Here is a 23409-nt window from a genome sequence, read left to right on the forward strand (position 1 = left end):
TACCAATTCATACCTGGTAAATAGTTCCATAAAGAAGAAAGAAATGGATAAAAATGAATTACTAACTTTCACAATGAATTGTCTCTATACTGTCATACTGTCTTTGCTTTCTAGTTCATCCACAAAATACGAATGGTTTATATTTTACATGCCAACAAAAAGCATCAGGAAATTATGTTTTTAAAAAGTGATAATGTAGTTCTTTGGTAGCATTTATGGGTATATTTAGTAATGTTTTAAATTCTGAAGAAAACGGCATCTTTCAGATAGCCAGATATAGAAAGAAATTTCTCTCTGAACAAATGAGCACTAAGGGGCATAAGTTCAAGGAACAGATCTCTTTTTAATATTCTTCTTTAGAGTTTCATTTACCTTTTTGGAGGCCTACAAATATATTTATATCTGTCCATGTACTAGATGTGTGTGTGTTTGTGTGTGTGTGTGTGTGTGTATCCTTTATATTTCATGATTTCCTCAGTTATCTGCTTGTATCCTGTCCAAAATGATTTTTCAAACTCCCTGATATTTTCATCTGATTCTTTCAGTTTGATTTGCCAGGGCAGGGGAAATATGTAGTAGTTATAACATTTCGGTCTTTTTTTTATTAACTAGATTGTGCCTCATACAGTAAATAACTTGTTCTTAAATTCCTTTTGGCTCAGTAATGCTAGTTAGAACTTGGGCTCTGCTAAGCTAAACCTTTTTTTTTTAGGTTTTTGTAAGGCAAATGCGGTTTGCTCAAGGCCACACAGATAGGTAATCATTAAATGTCTGAGACCGGATTGGAACCCAAGTACTCCTGACTCCAAGGCTGGTGCTTTAGCCACTACAGCCACCTAGTCGCCCCTAAGCTAAAGCTTTGAGAAGCATTTCCTGTTCACAGCCAGATAGGTGGAGGATCCTCTATATACAGGCTGGGAAAATGTCCCCATTGTGCAATATATCATTATGCCAATTGCATTGATCTCTGGAACATCAGAGGGACTCTATTGGTAGATGCTCTGTCCTTCAGAAGAGATTGCCTTGGTCTTTCACATATTAAAAATAAACTTGGTGAAGAATGCACACTGCCCAGATTACAGTGGGAGTATGGTTTTATGTCCATGTCTTTCTCTCAGTTTTTAATTAAAAACTGAGAGAAAGACATGGACAACAATGGCAAAGAATAAAAAGTTGTAGGTAGCTTGTAATATATTTTGGTGGAAGGAGTAACTGGCAGGATGAGAATACAGATCCATGGACACATTAAATATCATCCTTAAATCCAATTAAACCTTTTAAAAATTACATTTTAAATTGAACGTTATCATTAATAGTAGTGAAGCAGCAAATATCAACTTTGAAATTTTGCATTTTGCCATTTTCTCCTTTCCTCACTCTTTCTAAACTTGTTATCAATTCATGATGATGTTTGTTACTTGAAATTCAGAAATGGAGAAAATCATTCATTTTTGCAACCTTAGATAAAACAGGCCCTCACTAAATATAACCTGATGGTAATGATAGTGATAATTAAGTATACAGCAGCTTTATGGGATCACAGATACATGTTTCAGCCATAGAAATTCCTGGAGACCATCTTATTAAAATGTTGAGGGGTCACCATTTTTCACTGGTGAAATGCATCAGCTGGGAGAAACCACATGTACAAAATAAATATTGAAAATGTGTTAAAAGAATAATAATTCAGTAATCTGTTTCTTGATTCTTGCCAGTGAACAAAGACTTATAGCTACCTTGATTATTTTGATAATGATTTATCAATCTCTCTACATTTTAAATTTTACATCAAATCTAATATCCAATCTCCAGCCCATTAACCATAGACATACTACATATATATATATATATATATATATATATATATATATTTAATTATGTATGGATAGCCTTCTCTTTTCTCTTTCGCTATCTAACAAAATCCTGGGGTTATTGCTAGAAGTTTAATAGAATTCAGCAATGAGTGACTAAAGCTTCTTTCTTCCTTCATGAGGAACTTTTGGTTATTTCTTTAATTCAGCTTTAGGAAAAAAAATATTTTGTTCAAACTATAAAATGATGTCCCATAGCAAAGAATCCAAATTGAATGCAGTTGGAGAAATGTGTGATCCTTTATTTTCCTTTAAGTCTGACGGAAAGATAGGCAGCATCCTCACTACAAATGGAAGTATAGTTGTAACTAAAAATGAAAAATAAAACAGTCCTCTGTGTAAGTACTTAGGAATTTGAATGAGCTCAACTGAGATGTGGTTTAGGGACTCAGGAAACAGAGATGAGGGACTGGGGAGACTGGACTGGGCAATGAGACTATTGACAATGAGTTTTCCTACTTCACATTTAGGCCCAAGGTCAGTTGTGGTGAGGATCATATGCATATTATTTCCCATCCTTTGTACATTTTTTCTGAAGTTGTCCTAAGGAACTTATAGACAAATGTCATAATAGGCCCAGTGATAGACAAAACTTGAAAATGGAGGAGTCCAGCCAATAGATCATTCTGCAATCTATTGTTTCTATCACCTGGAAGCCTATAGAGATGTTTCTTCAGGCAATTTCTAGGAGTCCAGTCTCTTGATTGTGGATGAAAAAGTCAGGTGACTCACAAAAGAAAACATTTTTACATTTTTGATAATGTTTATTAAATCAAGATTCTTTTTATGAAGAGTTAGGTATGCAACCCATAATGATTTGTATGTGTATATTGAATTATTCTGTCACATAATCTGATTAGAATCAATCTGATTTTAAAGTGTTCACATTTTCAGCAATTTAGCTACTCTTTGAAAACATAACCTTATTAATCAAGAATAGAAACTTGGAAGTAATTGGAATCTAAATAATCACTCCTCTGAGTGGGTCAAAATTAGCTTTATGGATATAATCTAAATGCTTTTAATTGGAGAAGTGTTTTGAATTATCTTTTGTCTTTTAAAGGAATGATTGTAGATATATCAGCTAAAGGGTATGACCAAGAATAGAATGTTATCCTATTAAAGTCTCCACATTCTTACCATCTTTTCTAAACTAAAAACACTGTACACCATTCATTTTTTGAAAGGAATTAACTTAAAGATGAAAAATTTAAATTTTAGCCATTTGCCATTTGTAACAATTAGACCCATTGTATTTTCATAAATGCCTATTTCTAATTTTAATCAATAGGTATTGCAGTCAGTACAAATATATTCATAACCTTGTAGTCTGGGAGATGAATGGATGCAGTTTTTGATCCATTAATAAATACTAGGTTGAACCTTTACCATGTGATTTAAAGGACATGGACATGTTGTCTCTTTCCCTCTCTTTTCCCTTCCATTTGCTCTAGTCTTTTCTCTTGCTCTTTCTTTCTTCCTTATGTCTTTCTTCACCCTTCCTGTTTTCTTGCTTTCTCCCTTTCCCCCTTCCTCTCTGCCTTCTTTCCTTCCTTCTCCTTTTTTTCCATTCAATGGCTGGTGAATTGAAATAGATCTTTTTTTTTCTTTTTGCAATGCTCTGGGGTAAAATGACTTGCCCAAGGTCACACAATTAAGCATTATTCAGTGTCTGAGGGTAAACTTGAACTCAGGTCCTCCTAACTCCAGGACAAATACTCTATGCACTGTGTCACCTAGCTGCTTCTGTTCTGATTTTTTCCCAAAGAGAATATTGAAATTGTATTTATATTTTAAAAAGATTAAGATTTAAAACTTTGAAACACTGAAGTGATGATTGTTGGTTTTGCAACTGAGATATAAATCATTCAATATTCTCTTTGGAAAAAAATATGTTTGGTACTGTAGAACAGGGGATTCTGTTAGAGGTTGCAGTCTGAAGTCCAGATATCAGTCTTCTTTCCACAGAACTCAGTCTTCAAAACCTCTTGGCTAAGTTAAAACAACAAAGTCAATTAAATATATAAGAAAGATCAAATGCTGCAAAATTGAACAGAATAGGTTAAAGGGGGGGATGTATTCTGTTATGCCTATATTAAGAAAAATGAGATAATAAACTAAATTTTAACTTCATTTATTAAATATAATTTGAGATACTGAATTTTTAAATTTAAAATTATTAGGAGTATACTGCAGTTGAAGATGATATATGATTATGAGAAGATGGGAGAAAAGTTAAAGTACCTTTATGTATATTTTAATAAACCTTCTTATCTTGACATTCTCTTAAAATCATCTATATTCCTTTTAGAGAGAATGTGCTAGCCTCAACCAAGGACCCCAAGATGGGTTTGTTCTGTCAAATATGCTTACTTTTGTTGCTAAAGAGAGCATGATGGTACTGTATTCTATTTTTTTGGCAGATAGTAGAGACAGTATATGAATGAATCCAAGAAGGGATCTACTCTGAAAAAAAAATGACAGTTATAATCAGAAGGTAATTTAGTTAAGAGACTTTTACAAAGAATCTACAAGGTAATCACTCACCCCTAATAGCCTTCTGACTTGTTTGCTAAATGATGAAAAAGTGAACAGGTATATTTATACTGTTAATATAACAATAATGAATATTATCAGCTACTAATTTATTGAAAATAATTATTACAATTCCAATCATTACAAAATTTTTGACTAATTTGAATTTTTAAAATTTAAAATAAATTTTATTTAACTTTGCAATGATCAACAGACCAGCATTCAGTATACCCCTCCAAAAATAATATTGCTGTATGAAATCATTATTTTTGTTACATGTCACTTGCTTTTAAGAACATATTCATATTCAACTTAAGACAATGGGCATTAAATTGCCTGCTTTGGTTTCTCCTATTTAGAACTTCTTTTGCTTTTCTCTATGTGCATTTAATTGTCTCAGTAGCATTGTTTGTTGTTGGTTACATCTCTATCACTCCCCCTACCTTCGCTGATGTAAAATAATTTATTAAGGAGCTACTGAATACCTTCCAATGTGTTCTCCCCCGTAGTCCTTGTTCTCCAAAGAAGCCTTCCAATATGACAATTGATCAAAACAGTTGAACATGTTGGTCCCATCTGAAACCTCTGCCTCTCCATAAGCACTATGCTTATACTTAGTTATTGTTAATATTGTCTAGGTCAGATTTGTGAGAGTTTTCAGCATTGTTATTGTGTATAAAATTTCCCTTTGACTATTTCTTATGATAAGGCGGTATTCCAGTTCCTTGATAGCATATGATTTGCCAATTGATGGCGCATGTTCCCTTTCCTTTTTTTCTGAGAATACTCTGTCTGGGTCCTTCTCTGACTTTACATATAGTGGGCATTTAATAAACATTTATTGAATTGAATTAATTTCTTTTGGGGAAGTTTTATTTAAAAGAAAAAGATACTAGGTTCTCCAAAGATGGCACAACAATATACATATACGTGTGTATAGATAAACTGTATGTGTGTGTATAAATATAAATATACATACATCTGAAATTCATTCTTCTCATAGCCATTCTTCTCCTAGCCAGCTGTCTGACCACTGAATAAGGAGGGGACCATAGAGAGGAGTGAGGATGATCCTGGGATGTTGCTCTCATACTCTGAACCTTGGTGACCTATAGCGGAGCTGTCCAACCCATGGCCTACAACATTCCTAAGCACTCTCCAAACTACCCTGGAATGTAATTGGAAAACAGTCAACAAAACAAAAAAGAATATGCAAAGCAGATATAATATGGCATCTAAGTCAATCTCTGGCCCCCAGGGGTTGTTAGGTATGGATGACTGGCCCCACTTATATCTGAGTTGATGCCACTGGCCCAGCACATACCATTCTGACAGACTGTCATTATTCTTCCTAGAATTTTCCTTGGTTTCAAACTATGGATTTCTCCAGATCAAGTGTGTTTGCTTCTCTAGCCCATCCCGATATCTTCCCACTCTTCCTTTTTGCACAGAGTCGATATCAATAGCTCCCCAAGTTCACCAGCCTTAAGTTTTGTTTTTCCCCCTCTTTTCTGTTGGCACATGGGCTACATCTTCATATTCTATTGTTAAGACACTCTTCTTTTTCTTTAGGTGAGAGAATAACTTAGCAACCTCAAAGAGTCTGGGGAAGCAAGGAGATAAATCTTGTCTGTCTGCCAAACACCCAGGTCTATATTTTTACTCCTTTGTAGATTGCTGGATATTAGCATCTGTTTATTTTGTCAATTCATATAAAAGGAGATGGAAAACTTTCCATTTCTATATAACATATTCAGTTCATTTTATTCTTTTATCTCTCTTCTGTGCTACATAAGCTGACTGGTGTTTTGTTTGGGAAATGTTCATGGGGAGCAAAATTATTCGTTCAAATCATTTTAAAGATAAGATCTTAAAAATAAAGAAGCCACATGTCGTGTGGACTGCTTTTTTAAAAAATAGTTCTCTGTTGTGTTAAAAATCAAAGTACTCATTTATTGAAAAAAATTTACAAGGTTAAATCGGATGACATTTCTATCAAACTATCCAATCAATTCCTCATAGAGAAGAGAGATCTCCCTGCTCCTCTCTCACCTCCATCCATGCACATCTTAAATGACTTTCTTAAACCTTTTTAATTGGGATAGGGAATTTAAGCATCAGTCCTCCTGTGCCCCCTGAAGAGTTCTTACTGGACATTTTGATACCTGGAAAGGTCCTGAATTTTCCCCAAATTTATCATTCCTCAATTTTTACTATTTCCTCAATTTTACCATTGTAAGTTGAAACTTATCCTATGCAATTATTTGTCATATTTTCCCCCTAGATTTCTATTATCTTGAATATTTCTTTAGCGTGACAGTTGCTTCAGAGAAATGGGCTGTGTGTTTCCCCACCAGAAGTATTGCTGTAAGTCTATTTCTAAAGTTTTGCAGATTCTACCTCTAAGTCTGTGAGTTGAGGATAAAAGCCATATTCAATAAAACTTGAATTATTCCTAAGATTGGCTTTTAAAAGCATGACTGCATACAGAATATGACCTAAATAGAATTCCACTTTTAAGTATCTTGTATCTCTATCTATAATGATTGTAAAACTATCTTCCAATTGCTTTTTCAATTAAGAAAAAAAAGCTGCTTCCTGGATGACTACATGTTGGCCAGGAGTATTCTGGCCCAATTTATATCATATAAGGTTTTCAAATAAAAAAAACACTATAATTAATAGTTCCTTAATTAATGGAAAAAGAAAAGAATTTTTATAGGAGACATTTTTGATGACACAGCATCTCTTCATCCACTACCCAATCAAGTTTGTAGTCATGACAGTTAGAATCCTCTTTTGCCATTTAAGTGAGAAATGATTAACTTTTAAATTGGAAAGTGAAACTCTACACTCTGCATTATTTGTCTAAACCAAGGGAAAATCTTCTAGTGCTGATGTGTACAAGTTCATACACTTGACTTCATGTAACAGGAGGTGATCTGGATAAGCCTACTAATGCCTATATATGTGATACTTGGAAAGGCCCTGAATTTATATTTCTATATAAAGGTTTTATCCATATACACTTATATTTACTAGATACACATACACAGATACGTACATATATACATATAAAACCATAGCAAAATTCCATTGGCCCAGAGCAAAAAAGAAACTATACATGCTTCATATACTTCAGCTCTTGAATACATCAGTCTCTTAATGTGTTGCTGTCTTGATGTATTTATGATCTTGATCATAAACTCCTTCTAGTTCTGAAAAAAAAATCAGTGTCTTTAGTACCCTACAAGGAAGAGGACGGATAAAACTGATGAATTAGAATTTTGATTAGACTTGTTTAAAGGAGAAAAATCAAGGGTACACAGGGGTTCTTGCTATAAAATATAAAACATGGGATTTGGGCATATTAGGGAATATTCAGACATTTTTGGAATTATTCAATAATTGAAGTAAATATTAGGTCTGAGTTTTAAAACTCAATCAAAAATGGATTTGTCCATAGAAGTAAGGTTATATCATTTGATAAGTGGAAAGTATGAATATGCTGGGCCTCTCAGCATCTGTCCTGGAACATGGAAACAAAAGGGTGGGTTATTGAACTCACTGACTTTGGAGGTGTTGACACCCCTGATCTAGAAATCCTGATCTATGGGGTGGGGATGAAGAGGGATCACGAGTGGCGAGGGAGAAGGACATTCAGGAGACCCTTCCCCACTCAGCACCTTGAGCCTCCCCCATCCTTTCTAGTCCTAGAGCTTTATCAGATCCAACTAACCCTGCTTTCCTCCTTGTTGTACTCATGTTTACCCATGTCACCTGTACTATATAAAATATGGAGAGACAGGACAGGGAATGATTGACTGAGAGCCTCCCCCTTCCCCCCAGAGGTGGTGGCCACTGGCTCAGAGCATTCTGTAAGGGCAGCTCTTTTCTTAGATGCCTTGCTCCTGATGCAGAATTGGGCCCAGACATGGTGGAGGTCAGCTCCATGATCTCCAACATCATGATGAATAATCTAGATGGTTTGTCTTCCTTCCAGATTGCTTTAGAGAAGAAGCTGGACGAGGAGGGGAGGAGTACCCAGAGATACTTTATGGAGGCTAATAGGGATTCAGTCACCTGGCAATGTTATCTCACCTAAGTCACTCTCAATTAGTGGGATGTATCTTCATAGGCCGACTGCCATTTCTAAATCAATTTTGCAATTTGTTTCCTAATAACTTTTGGAAAACTGCTACTAGTCCCCATTTTTACAACAGAATTCATCATTATTCAAGGGTACATAGTCTTGTGGACTCTGAGAACATCAGATTCTTTCTCCAAATAAATGAATTGAAAAACTAAGAAATAAGTTTAATGATGTAATTGCCTTCTTGAAGGATCAGCTGGGCAAAGATAATGAGTTTTATAGATGAACTTTCTCTTAGTAGGTACCTCAGATTAAAGGACCAGAAGCAAACAGCCTTCTCATTTTGCAGATCACAAAGTGGAGGCCTCGAGAAGATTTGATGAATTGCCTCAGACTGAATAAATACAAGTTAGGATCAAGATCTGAACTTGAGTTCTGAGAGTCCAAGCTTCCTGCAGATAGCTTTCTTGACCTTGATATCCTGTCCTGATACCAGTGGAGCATATTGCTATCAGTGATAATGTGTGACTCTGGCTTCATAGCTGGACCAGAATATTTTATGGCTCTCATACGGATAATATGCTATTATGAGAGGTAGTGCGGCATAGTGGATAGCATACTGGACTTGGAGACTGGAGGACTTGGGTTGGTCATCATTTCTGATGTTTTCTGGCTATGTGACCATAGCTAAACAGTATTTACCTTCTCAGAGCATCAGTTCCCCCCTCAGTTAGATTGGAATTATCCTACAAAGATTTACATTTAGAGTCTAATGAGATAATGTGTTTTTTGCAAGTGCTTTGCAAACTTTAAGGCACAGTACAGATGATACTATTAGAGAATATTTTTAGGCTGTTTTCCCCTGACTAATGGTTAATTGGCAATATGTATTACTCCTCTACCCACTGAGCACATCTCCAACATCTTAATTCTTCAGAGAGTGTAGTGGGTCATGACTTGATGGGTTCAGTCCTGATGGCATCACCAGAACAATGAGCTTAGAAACAACTGTCTCTGGGAGAAGCTTATCATCACTCAATTTTCCAGATGCAATCTAGCCCAGTCCCCCTGTCCTCCTCTAGTCTCATATCAGCTCATTGTCTACACTGAGAATCTGTACAAGATCAGCATATGGAAACATCAATTCATTCAACTGTAGACCAGAGTCTGCAAAATAAATATTACCTGTCCACTTGATAATTATTCCAAATGATTATGGAACTTCCTTGGGAGGCTTTCCAGTGTTCCAGGACATAATGCAATGTGCTGAATGGTGATCCTAACAAGCAGGATCTTAAAGAGAACTCTTCCCTAGTTGCAGGACATCATCAATGATGGTGCCAAACCCTTTACAAGCAAATGCCAATCAAGTAATCAACAAGGATTTCTTATCTTTATTTATCTCTCTTGGAATATTAGTCATCAGAGTGTTGAGTCACAAAGTTGTCTGTGTGCTTCAATTTTTTAGAACTCTTGTCTGATTTGGACAAATAAATGGGAGACAAATGTTAAAGGAGAATCTACAAGGTAACATTTTACACTATCAAAACCCCCCCCAAATAATGATCTCTCTGATTTACATCACTATTTAAAGAGATTTGTTTAATTTATTTTAATTATTTTGTTTTTCCCATTATATGGAAAGATAGTTTTAAAGTTTTATTTTTGTAAACTTCTGAGTTCTACATTTTTCTATCACCCTCACTTCCCTGCCCCTCCTCTAATTATTATTAATAATAATATTATTATATGGATTGTACATGTACAATTGAGTTTAACATTTCTTTGCTATGAAAGAAAAATTAGAACTAAAGGAAAAAATCATGTGTCAGAGAGAGACAGACAGACAGACAGACAGAGAAAGATGTTTTACAAAGTGAAAATAGTATTCTTTGGTCTGCATTCAGTCTCCATAGTTTTTCTTCTGAATGTGGATGGCATTTTCCACAAGTTTTTTAAGATTTTCCTTGACGTGCTCAGAGGTGCTACATCCATCAAAGTTGATCATTTCACAGTAGTATGGTTATTGTGCACGATGTTCTCCTGGTTCTGTTCAACTTCACTCTGTATCAAATCATGTAAGCCTTTCCAAGCTTTTCTAAAGTCTGACTGCTTGTAATTTCTTACAGAATAATGGTACTCCATAACATTCACATACCACCACATGTTCAGTCATTCCCCAATGGATGGGCATCCATTCAATTGCCAATTCTTTGCCACTCCAAAAATAGCTGCTAGAAATATTCTTGTGCATGTGGGTCTTTTCTCCTTTTCGTGATCTCTTTAGAATACAGACCTAGAAGTGGTATTGTCCTTTGGACATGTTCTAGACTTTCCAGAGAGGTTGGATCAATTCACAGCTCCACTTACATTGCATTAAGGCCCCACATCCTCTCCTAAAACACTTGTCATATACAACCTCATTTGATCTCTAAATCTCCCCATGGGTGGGTGCTGTTGTTATGCTAATTTTACATGTGATGAGGCAATTGAAGCAGATAGAGGTTATTACAGCTAGCAAATTTCTGAGGGAGGGCTCAAACTCAGGTCTTCTGCCTCCAAGCCCAGTTTTCTGCCCTCTCTGTCACAACAGTATCGGCTAACCATCAACTGAAGGTGAGCTCCCCAAGGTCCTGCCTCATTGGCATGTGTTCCTTGTGTCCAGTTATGGAGAGTATCTGTATTTCTTTGTTCCCGTGACCCAAACCAATGTAGACTAGACTCTTTAATAAATGATTGTAGACATGTGGGCCATAATGAGGTATTATTGAGAAAAGCAACTCTTGATTGGCCCCTAACTCCCTGGAGACTTCCTGTTGGTCACACTATCCATTAGGAGATGGCTTCTTGGTCACTCTGTTCCTGTGAAGATGGCCACCCAGTCACTCTATCCATATAGAAGTGACATCCATTTGGGTGTGACATCCTGGTTGCTCTGTCCGTATTGGGGTGGGGCAGCCTCCTGCTCACTTACGGGCATAAAAGAGCCATGCAGGATCCTGATTATCCAGCCAGCTCTTGGGGGGCTAGCCCCCAGCCTTACTGACTAGACTTCTCTGACTGGAAGCCAGGGAACCAGGTCTTCTCAAGTCAAATGCTGGAGGCCCTTCAGAGAATGACTTCTTTACTCTGTGGCTAAGTAAACCTTGATGATGCCTCATGTTGTTCCCACTTGAACCTGAACAAACAGGTCCCAGTTTGCATCTGGACCATTTCTGATTTGTGCCTTTGAAAAGGGCTGCTAATTCTTTAGGCAGTATCTGGGCCAAGGGGTTGGCAGCCCTGATTCCAGCTTCTTCAAGAATATCCTTTCACTGCAGACTACACTTTACCATGAAGCCTCTATGGAATTAGGAAATGACTTCCCTCTATACTGAATTTTAAATGTACTGTTAATGTGAAATCCTTGACTTGTACTCACATAATATTCTATTTCATGCCTCATTGAATATTAGCAAAAGGAAGAAAAACTGTATTATTAAAGCTTATATTTTAGCAAAAATTAAAGAAACATGTGAATGATTGAATTTCATCAAAGGACAGTATGTAGTTAATTGGTATTATGCATTCTCTGTTCATCAGGGACCAATTACCACTTTAAAAAAATTGTATCTGCACCATTGGTGGTCTAAAAATTACAGGTGTAAAAATTTTATGCCTTTTTTGTTCTGAAAAGTTTAATTGTTTTATTTGACAGAAAAATGCAATGAAATTTTCTCCATAACAGTTTATAGCATTAATGTAAATAATATAATTATAAAATTCAACAATGAATAGTAACCAATGGACAAAGAAATTAGTAGTTTTAGTAAAATTCCATGAATTCTCAGCACCAAATAGGAGACCCAGTGTGAATAGCATCTATGACTGTGGTACCAAACCAATAAATTATAAGTAAAATTTAAGTACTTTCTTTTATAAGAATATTTAGTAACCACTCTCAAATTTTAATGAAATTTAATTAATTTATTGATGCTAATTTGAATAGCATCCAGATCAAAGAAAAGTCAATCATACTGCCTTCTCTGCTAAGGCTCTTCAGTACCTCACCATGAGATGGAGGGGACCCTATTTTCTCCATTTTGTGCTCCCAAGGGAGCACTGGAGGAAATTCCCAAGAATAAAAGGTTTCTTTGAAGCAGGAGCCTAGGGATGGATCAAGAATCTTCTCTGGGGATCATCTGGCTAAGCGCAAAGAGGAATATCAACAGAGGATCAGGCACTAAGTTTGGGAATCTTTAGATGACATCAACTCATGAAACAGTCTCCTAGTGCCATGGTCTTCAAGATATTTTGTTTTTGCATCTCGAGCAGTACAAAGAAATTGAGAATGTATATACATATATATATATATATATATATTTATATTTCAAATATATATTTATGAACTAAATGCATATACTATTATCATGTATAATTAAACTATTGACATGTACTTTTAAAATAAATTCATTATAAACCACCTAGAAAAATAGAATTTAAAACGATTGAAATAATAAAATAAATACTATCAAATAATTTATTTTATTTGTCAACAGTGCAAAACTTTTTGTCTCACTAAAATATTATTAAAATTTTAATTTTTAGTAAAAGTGATATGATACAATGTGCTTCATTATTTTTGAAACTCTCAATTTGATGTTGTGATATAGTAATTTGCAGGCCTCTTTCCAAGTTCGGTTTATTTTGACCCTTGGTTTTAATGATTTGTCATAGCTAGAAATGCTACTTCACAAAGAAAAACAGATCTCTATGGAAGAAGTATATTGTTGACTGTGCCAAAGATATTGTACTTTGACTCCCTTTCCCAGGACCAGACTGGGTCTTTCTCACATTCAAGATCACCCTGAAAATTTCGGGATATTTATTTTGAAACAGTAGCAATAAGAGATGTTCAGACATATTCCCTAAACCTCTTTACAACTCTATTCCATTTTTGATTTCTGGGAAAGTGGTCTCATTCTTATAGATCATTGATTGCCTCCAAGGTCACACTCTGGTCTGGTGAGACTTCTAGATGAGTATTCATTTCCTCTACTTCTAGCCTGAGTCCTGAAGGTCACTAACCTAGGCCTGCCATTTTAATTTATAATATTGCAACTATTGTGGGTTATAATTCTATTTTTGCTTGCTTTATTGTATACTTTTTCACATGTAATTTTTTTCTGTTTCACTCACATATAAAGTATAAATAGCCTGGTACACCTGAGAATTTTTCTTACTACCCATTCTTGACCTTCTTGGAGTACACACACACACACACACACACACACACAAAGACATGAAAAATTTAATAAGCATTTTCACAGGTTTCAAAATTGTTTTCCAGAAAAATCTGGACCCCCAATTTGCATCTCTACCTCCAAGTGTATTTTGATTTTTGTCTTTAATATGTTTGATACTTTGAGGGTCTAGCATAAACTTCAAATTAAAAATTATATTTTATTTTTTCATTATTAAAGATTTGATCATTATTATTAATACTATTTTAATGACATATGATTAGAGTGATTTTTAAAATAGTTGTTGATTAATCTGTTTAAATTGCAATTTTTGTTTTGATAAGTTTATTCATAGCCTTTGAGCCTTTGACTGGTCTTTAGGAACTGCCCTTCAGTCACGCCCATATACACATACAGGAATTAATGCTTTTTCTTTGATTTAGATGTTAATGAGAGATAATTGGTGTATTTTTGTTTATAAGCATTTAACACTTTCTTTTCTTATGTTCTAGTATAAGTGATTCTGTTAACAGAAAAAGTTTCAATTTTATTTGATTAAATTTTTTTGTCTTTTTGGTCACTTTTATTCCTTGATTAAGTAATATGTATTTTCCCAGTCATTTCTAAAAGATATTTCCTCCCATGCTACTGTTTTTTAATGTTGAAACTTTTTTATATTTAACATATATTTATAGGTTATAATATAATATCTGAATTTTCATTGATCTGCTAAGGCTCTTTAGTACCTCACCATGAGACAGAGGGTACCCTATGTTCTCCATTTTGTGCTCCCAAGGGAGCACTGGAAGAAATTCCTAAGAATGAAAGGCTTCTTTGAAGTAGGAGCCTAGGAATGGATCAAGGATCTTCTCTGGGAATCATCTGGCTAAGGGCAAAAAGAAGTATCAATAGAGGATCAGGCACTAAGTTTGGGAATCTTTAGAATACATAAACTCATGAAACAGTCTTCTAGTGCCATGGTCTCCAAGGTGTTTTGATCTTGCATTTCTAGCAGTAAAAAGAAATTGAAAATGCATATATATATATATATATATATATATATATATATACACATATATATATATGATACCTTAAATATATTATAGAATATATTATATGCTATATATATTTCAAATATATATTTGTAAACTGACTTTAATTTCCTGTCAAATAGGGATTCCCTTCCCCAAATAGTTTATTTTCTTTGATATATTGAAACTGATCCTCACTCAACTAGTCTATCACTGTTTATCCATATTTCTCATCTTTTTAAACTAGTATCAAAGAGTTGTGATGATGATTATTTTTATATAGTTTAAGGTTTGCCAGTCCCTTTCATTTCTACTCTCAAAAATTTCTTCCTTGACAGTTTGGACCTTTTCTACTAATAAATTTATATTGTTTTTGTCTTTCTCTACTAGGTACCACTATTATATTACCACTTATGTGACATCTATCTTTTTTTTTTCATATTGACACTGTCTATCCATGAGCAATAACTGTACTGCTAATTTTTTTCATTATTGTAATTATTTAATTCCTGAGTTATTATCAGGTATTTTATAATTTTATAGACCAAATCACAATTCTCCATTTCCTCCTACTTTATTATGTATTCAGTCTTTGCTGACATTATATGCTTTCTTTATTATTTTCTTTGCTAATTTGCTTTATTGATTCTTTAAAGTTTTGTTGTCTGCAAATAAGAAATATTTTAATCTATTGTTTTCTTGTATTTATTGATATATCATTTCACTCCTATCTTATTTTTGTACATAGTTAGAATTTCTAAAATATATAAAATAGTTCATGCTAGCTATTTTATCCTTTGAAAATAGTACTAATTTTTTTTAATTAATTATGTATTTGCTATCTTTAGGGACTTGCATGGTAAGGAAATTTTTTGTCAAAAACTTTAAAATTATTGATGAAATCATATTTTAGCAATTGTTTTTTTAAATACTTGAATATTTGGAATAATCCAATTTAGTTGCAATAATTTTTTGAGGAGATATGTTTTCTTGGTTTATTTGCTAGAATTTTATTTAAAATTTTTTGCAACAGTATTCATTATTGAGATTTGTCTGTATTACATTTCTTTATCTTTTATCACTGAATATTGAGTGTCTTTTATTTTTATTTTCATTGTTAATTTCATTTTTGGTTTGAGTTTGTTAATTTGTTGAATTTCTAATTTGTGTTTTAAGTTGCGTGCTCAGTTCATTGATTCCTTCCCTTTTTGGTTACCATTTTTTGTTTTCAGAGATAATAAGTTTTTCCTCTGAGGATGGCTTTAAATGCATCAAAAAAGTCTTGGCATGTTGTCTCATTGTTATTCTCTCAGTTTTTTAGCAAAAAATAAGTATATAAAAGTACCACTGATAATGAGACAATGTACATTTTTAAAATTTTCATATCATTTATTGAGCCTTTCAAATTGAATCTTTCAAATAGAATGTTCCGTCTTGTGATTTTCTTCTGGCTTGTCTTTTAAGTTATATTTTTCTGACTCAGAGAGGAATATTAAGTTTTTCTACAATTATGTGATACCATCTATACCCTATTAAAATCTTCTTAACTTTTTGCCTTATGTCTTTAGATACTGTGTTATTTGCTATGTGTGTATGTGTGCTTAGCTTTTAAGAATTTGTTTTCTGATGAAAATTGTTAGATTCTGTCTTAGTCAACATTTTCTTCCATTTTATGGGAGTGGGGACTAGTTTGCATTTAGGATTATAAGGGTTACATTTGTGTTTCCCTTCACTTCATTCTTTAAATTGATATCCTTTCTCTTTTATAGAAGGATATAGTACTGTCTAGTCCCACTTTTGTTTCTTTTGAGACTAGATTTCTTCTGAAGACTTTTCTGTACCCTCCTATTTTTGTGCCTTCTCCCAAGATCCTTGGCTTTATTTAAATTATTTTTTTCCATAACTGAGTCCAGATATATAGAGTATAAAATCATATTTTTTACCGAAATCCTGATGATTCATTTAACTCTGTGTAATATTCATTTAGGACACCCTTTTGTGAGAAGTGTTAATTGACTTTGTTTATCTCCTTATTTTCTTCTCATTCAAGTCTTTTCTTAACTCTCCATAGGGCCATTGTTACTTGTAGAATAATTCTTGTGCCCTCTGATCTAACACACATAGACACATATACATATATATATATATATATATATATATATATATATATATATTCACACACATATATTCAATTTTAGATTTTTTTTTGAGTGGTGTCCTGTTGAGCCAAACTCTCAAGAAATACTAATTCAAGCAGATGGCAGTACGGCATTGTAGCAGTCACCCTTTCTCCTGTATCACAAGTCATGGCCTTGCTACAGGCAGGACCTATGATAGACTCACTATTTACTTATCCCAAGGCCAATTTAATTAGCCAAAGTCTCCTGTCTACCCTAGATATTAGCTCTCCAGGGGCATTCTTCTGAAATGGTTTGTTGTTCTTTTCAAACTCAGACATTTCTCAGAAAAGAATTCTCTGGTATCTGCCCCCTCATTATTTCTCTTCACTTCTGCTTTCTATAATGCTCATTCAGCATCTGTCTACTCATCAGAACTCTTCCTAGGGCAAGACCTGTTTCCACTTCTCCCACATCCCTTCCATCAACTGTACTTTCCCTATATTCCCTCAACTATCTAGGATGGAAGATGAAAGACTCCGCTTCTCCTTCCCTCTCATCTTAAGGGAAGGTGACCTGGAACTCAAGTCAGGCATCCTCTGGTCTCTTGCCTCTACTCTCTCTAATTGACCTGATCCACTTTATGTTAGCCCTGCTTCCTACATTAGTCTAAACATATTAGTTCAATTATTTTTCCTTTCTCCCTCTTAAATCTTTAAACTTTTACTTTTTTCTTCTTTAGATTCTTTAGCCCCTAGATGTAGAATTTTAGACTTATAACAGGAAGAAAGCATGGAGATCATCTAATCTGACCTTTTTTAATTTAAAAGTTTGAAATTTAAAGCTAAAGAAGGTTAAGAACATGACCAAGGTCACAGCCAGATCCTCTGACTCCAAAGCTGCTTTGATTTCCACATTGGGCCAGATCTTTCTTGGTTCTCTTTTTAGCCATTGTTGAGCCAAATGACATTTCAAAAACAAAATAAAGCCTTATCTAAACTCAGAATCATGATAATTAGGTCTTTTCTCACTAATTCTCTTGATTTCATCTTCCTCCCCAAGTTTTTGTTTTTGAAACTGAATCTCCCTTTTTTGCCCCTCAGTGACCTGGGTCATCTATTTCATTTCTGACTTGGGACAGTTTGTCCTTCCTTAGACAGTCTGGTGGTTCACCACTGCTGAGGGCTCATTGTATTGGAAGAAGACTTCATGGGAACGCTTGGCCACCTTCTTCCCACTGCATTTCAGAACTCTGAAGCCCAGGCAATCACCCCCAGCTTCAGCCTCTCCAGCAAAAGGAATTATATAGGTGGGAGTCACCTTGGTCCAAACTTACTTCCATTTTTATTTCTCTCTCTCATTCAAAGACACTGCCTACATCTGGTTTTTTTTTGTAAGTTTAACTTAAAATGACTTTTTGTATTGATATTTAAGTTTAACTGTACAATTTATATTATTATGGAGGCTCTTAATTTCTTTGATTTTTTATAACATAATATAGTTGAATGCCTTCTTTAATTTCTCATGAATGAGTTGCCCAGGATTAGTCAAATTAGTTTTTCCATGCTAGATAAGGAGTGAATTATAACATTACATTCCTTGAGGTTTCTTCCTAATGAGTTATCTGCAAATTATTTCAGTCAGCTTATTGTTCTCTGTTTTTAATACTGCTGGGCAAGTTTCTTGTATTCTTTTAGTTTGATAATTTAGCTTTCCAATTCATTATGGTCTTTTTCTTTCAAAGAAACCTATTTTTTTCAAAATTATCTCTAAATTTTGTCTTCAAGATCAGTCATTTTGGGTCATATATAATGCTTATATTCTTTTATGTTGCTGTCCTGTTTCTTTTCCTTAACATTTTTATTTAGGAATTAAAATCTGCCTTTTTTCAGAGAAAATACAATTTTAAAGTTTTTTTCCCCATTATGTTTTTTTAAACTGGCAAATGCCATTGTCAGCCATCCCAATTTCATTTCTAATTTCCATACTATTTCTTCTATTAGTTTTCCTGTACTTTTGAATCACTTGCAGTTTCTTTACATTATTTCCTTATTGCTCAGGGGTCTTGTAGAATATTTAGTCTCTTTTGTACTCTAAGTTTTCAAAGTCATTCTATTACTTCATGATATGTATTCATTGCCTGCATCCTTTGTTTATGTTTGTTTACTCACTTTTCCTTATCCCACCACTTTCAGAACTTTCTTGCTATAGGACCCTATCCTTTTGATCATTTTAACATCAAATGAGGCTTCCATAATGACTTCTCCCCTGCTACCATCATTGTATTTTTTTTTTTACTGAGAAAACCAGTAGAGCTAGGAGACTTCCAAGTCTTCTTGTGTTGAGGAGTGAGAGTCTCTTGCTCTCTCTTGTCTTCTGGAAAGTCTATGAGGAGCCAGCATCAATTGGTCTTGGTTTTATCATTTCTTCCCCTCTCCTCATCATGGAAGGCTGGCTCTGCATTGCCCAGCGGCCTCTCCTTAGGCACAGGTGTCCACTTCCTTCACTATAGGATAACTAACCCACCCCCTGGGGTAGTTATGAGCCACACTGGGTAGCTGCTAAGGGTGGATGGGTGGAATAAAAGCTACCACAGCCAAAGCTCTAAGTGAAAGTCTATCTGGTCCTATGGGTGAGTGATGCGTCCTGAATACAATTGGAATCATGCTGAAAAATAACAGTCTAGTCAACTGAAATATATTATACCACTTCTTTCTAATGATTATTCTGGCTTGGAGCCCAGGGCAACAGATTCTTCATGTAACACAGAGTTAGGAATGTAAGCCCTCTCTGCCACTGTATTTTATGTTAGAATGTCAATGCTAACACCTGCTGTTTGTGCAGGCTCTGGGAATAAACAATTGCCCCAGGTGTTGGTTACACCTTAGTTCTTATAAGAAGGGTGGAAAACCAGCCCTTTTTAAACAACTTCCTTGGGCCAGCCACCATGCCAATTACTTAAAAATATTCTGTCCTTGGATCCTCATAACATTCCTGGGAGGTATAGCTACTTTTATAACCTTCACTTTACAGATAATGAAATTGAGGCAGGTAGAGGGGAAGTGACTTGTCCATGGTCAGACAGATGGTGAGTGTTTGAGTCTGGATTTGAACCCAGGTCCTCTTGACTTGAGCCCCAGCTCTCTGGGTCCAATGGTATCATCAGCTACTTTTTCTTATACAATCTCCATGCATAATAAATGTGGATCTGTGTTTAGCATGGTTATAACTGTATGGCTTCTATTAGACTGGCTTTCTTTTAGAGAGAGGGAAGGGAGGGGGGAGGGGGAAAAACATAAAACTCAAAACCTTGCCAAAAAAGATGAATGGGTAAAAACTACAATTGCATGTAGTTGAAAAAACAAATAAATGAACTATGAAAAAAGTAAAATTTCCATTTGCCTTCGAAACTCAACATTCACAAATTAATTAATATTCCCATTAGTTGTTTCTTTGGACAAGGTTTTGGATTTTTCTGTTTGACTTTTAAACTTGTTCTTTTATCACTCAGTTAATATGAGCTTCAAAATTGCTGATCATTTTCCTCAAGGTTTATCCACAATTCTCTGATAAACATAGGAAAAATATTAAATGAAACCATGTATAAAATAGCATATTATAAGAGGCACACATTTGTGGAAATCATTTTTTTGGTTGCTTATAATTCTCTCCTATACTAACACAAGCACAAAATGTGGGGGTTGGTGTGATGAGTAAAACCTACTAGAAAAACTCTGACATCAGTTAGAATTTCAGCTTTCAAAAGAAAAACTTAAAAAAAATCATTCCTGGGGGTGGCTAGGTGATGCAGTGGATAAAGCACCAGCCCTGAAGTACCTGGGTTCAAATCTGACCTCAGACACTTAATAATGACCTAGCTGTGTGGCCTTGGGCAAGCCACTTGACCCCATTTGCCTCGCAAAAAAAAAAAAAAACCTATAAAAAATCATTCCTGGTATAGTCAGTGTGCAGATATCTGTGAAGTCTTAGTTTTTCACATATATGAAGCCTCAGGATTCTCTGGAATTGTGTTTTCATTTACCTTCATCTTGTTGGTAAAATTGACTTGGTGTTTGAGCATCTTCTACTTATATGTTAGAGAAGTAAATGTGGAAAAGAACCTACTCCAGACTCAAGTCCTGTGTCAGCTGCCTTCCTAAATATATGATCCCATTAGACCCATTGTCTTGGCCTCTCAGAGCCTTATTTTAATCAAATTTTGGAGTTCCTTTTGAGGTCTAATAGTCGGTGATTCTATGAATGCTTGTAGAAAATTGAATTTCTTTTTTCAAACTGTATTCCATTTGAACCATCAGGTTTTCTGTATCTTTCTTAGTCACTGGATTGGCAGTCAGTCTAAAACTATGTTCTTTTGTGTCTTGCACAGTTAAGTGCATATGGTGAATTGGCCAAACTAAAGTTAAGATATTTATTTCTCCTTGATCACTTATTTTTTTCTCATTTTTTAAATCTGCTTTTTCCCTAAGTAAAAGAGATGATTGAGTTTAACCAAATTTGGTACACTACTGAACTAAAGCAAATAAGTCTGATTCATAGGATAGTCTAGTAATGGTGCTGATGAAGATGATGAAGATGATGGTGGTGTAATGATGATAGTGGTAATGATCAAAATGAAGATAGTGATGATGATAATGAACAAGCTGATTGGGGTGGTGGTGATAATGGAAAAATATGATGATGGTGTAATGATAGCAGTAAAATGATAATGGTGATAATGATGAAGATGATGGTGCTTAGGACAATGAAGTAGATGATTGTGCTGATAGTGATGACAGTGATGGTGGTGGTGGTGGTGATGGTGAAAACAAAGAAGATGATGATGATTATGATGATGATGATGATGATGATGATATGATGGTGATGATGGTGATGATGAAACTCCTTTAGAAGTAAGAAAGATCAAGGATCCACTTTAGATACAAATTTAGAACGAAGGAGGGCAAACTTTTAAAGTGACTGAACATGGTAATTTTGACATTTGATACATATTTTTCATTTAAATTTTCATCCTCAGTATCTCAATGACATTCATGTTCATGAATTTCTTTTATTTGCTGACAGTTCTGTAATATGTACCAATCTTTCCAAGCAGTTCTAATTGCAATGGCATCATGATGAAAGTGACACCATAATTAGATAGTGGTATAAAATTAATATTTTTCACTATAAATAGCCATTTTAAGGATTCTTAATAAATCTAATGTTAAGAAAAACACTCTGGAATAAAACTGCAATAAAGATCCACACTTGAATGAATGCTTTTCTTTTGTAATTTGATCCTGAATCTTTAGCCAGTCCTAAATTTCAGCGCCCCCAAAATGTCCTTCCTTGATTGTCTAATCTAATTTAAAGAACATTAGATTCTCTGACCCTGGAGTGCCAAGAAAGGAAGATGCCTCTGGACATTAGGGATTCTGTAGGAGTAGTGGTAATACCCAAACAACTCAAAAAAGGAAATGCTTAAAAACTTCCCTTCAGTGATGGAGATCTAGGTCCAGGGCATCCAGAGGGATTACATGGTCCTCTGACATCTTCCTTCCTCCTAGATTGGAAAGACTGGTAGGGTGACTTGTTGTAGAAAGCCTTTGCCTCTTCCTATCTGATGCCATCTCCCACTCTTGGTTGGGGATGAAGAGGAGACAAGGGACTTGGGTGAGCACCCCTTTCCTTTGGAGTCATTACCTGCTTGGGTGTGCTACGATTGTCTAAACCTTTCCTCTCCTCCCTAACCATCAGTCAGTCTTCCAGAATCTGGACTGTTTTGCTGAGGGATTCTTTCTCTACTCAAAAGCCACAGTAATGATCCTTTACCAGTTAACATTTTTTTCTGTGCTGTCACCCATTCAAACACTGGAAAGTGGATACCAGGATTCAAAGATCCTTCTTTGCCAAATGGATCCCTGCCAAACACCTGACATCCCCACATATCTGTGCCCACAAGGCTCAAATGGCAGAAGAACAGGGGAGCGGGAGATGGCTCCAAATAGAAACCCACCTCTCCTGGAAGTGATTTTCCTACTGGGAGGCAATGTGCAGAGAAATGCAGACATTTTCATGGAAACCCATTATTGGAATTTCCTCTGTCAAGCTATCGGCCTGGACTGTTTCTTTTTAATTGTGCTGTTTTTTTAATAAAATATGCCTTTTGAGTTTGCTGCCAGTTGTGGCAACTAATTTGGATAATGCCATTGTGCTACTGTCAGGAGCTGCTCAACTGAAAATGTAACATTCTGAGTCTGAGCTCAATGTCAGGAGGCTTCACCTTACACGTGGCTGATGGGCATGCTCCTCTAATGGTGGCAGTGATGGCCTTGTCTCATCTCTGTGATAGAGGTGCCACATTGGTGGCCCTCCATTTCTGGAAGGCACAGGTGGTCTAACCAGTCTTGTTACGCCTCTCTTCTGACCTCTGTGGCTTTTACTCCAAAGGCCAAGAGCCTCTTGCTTCACTCTCAGAGCACCAGTCCTAATATGTATTGCGTCCCAGCTGATCCTTGGCTTCCAGTGACTAATCTGTGA

At 35.2% G+C, this 23409-nt stretch overlaps 1 pseudogene; it reads left to right on the forward strand.

Moving 5' to 3' along the window:
• Positions 1-23409, forward strand: part of LOC141494009 (serine/threonine-protein kinase Nek10-like) — a 244377-nt pseudogene that overhangs the window by 134364 nt on the left and 86604 nt on the right.

The sequence above is a fragment of the Macrotis lagotis genome, chromosome 7, assembly GCF_037893015.1.
Source record: "Macrotis lagotis isolate mMagLag1 chromosome 7, bilby.v1.9.chrom.fasta, whole genome shotgun sequence".
In the NCBI taxonomy this organism is placed as follows: domain Eukaryota; kingdom Metazoa; phylum Chordata; class Mammalia; order Peramelemorphia; family Peramelidae; genus Macrotis; species Macrotis lagotis.